This window comes from Octopus bimaculoides, chromosome 8 (assembly GCF_001194135.2).
Source record: "Octopus bimaculoides isolate UCB-OBI-ISO-001 chromosome 8, ASM119413v2, whole genome shotgun sequence".
NCBI classification, from domain to species: domain Eukaryota; kingdom Metazoa; phylum Mollusca; class Cephalopoda; order Octopoda; family Octopodidae; genus Octopus; species Octopus bimaculoides.
In genome coordinates this window covers 81,726,201-81,726,896 of record NC_068988.1, presented here as the reverse complement: position 1 = coordinate 81,726,896, position 696 = coordinate 81,726,201, and positions in this window count along the sequence as shown.

Genomic DNA, 696 nt, shown 5'->3' with positions numbered 1-696 from the left:
ATATATATATATATATATATATATATAAACACAATTGGGTTCCTTCAGTTTCTGTCTTCAGAAGGCTTTGGTTGGCCTGAGGCTATAGTAGAAGACATTTGCTCAAGGTGCCACACACAGGCTTCATTTCAGTTTTCATTGGCCAAGGAGTAAAGTGGAAAACTCTTACCCAAAGCACCACACAGTGGGACTGAACCCTCAATCATGTGATTGGGAAGCAAACTTCTTATCTATATCCAATAATATTTCAATACTTGCCTACCACAGTGGTTTTTAAACTGGTGATCACCAGATTTCCCCACAGATGAATGATTCAAAATGTTTGCCCTCCACTGCCTCTTTATTAATGAGAACACACACAAGAGATTATGTTTACATAATTCTTCTTTCTTCACCATTTTATTAGACATATTTAAAAAGTTGGAAATGATCTTAATTTTATTAAACATGCAAATTTTCAGTACTCCACAGCCCACCTCTATGAAAAACACAAGTTTAACATACCTCCATAAATTTTAAACATGATATATATACTCATACACATATAAGTATGTATATGAATATATATATGCGTGTGCATATATGTATGTATATATGCACATACATACATACATACATATAGGAAAAAATTTGAGTTGTTTTTAAAATGAAGCATATATATATATATATATATATATATATATACACACATATATA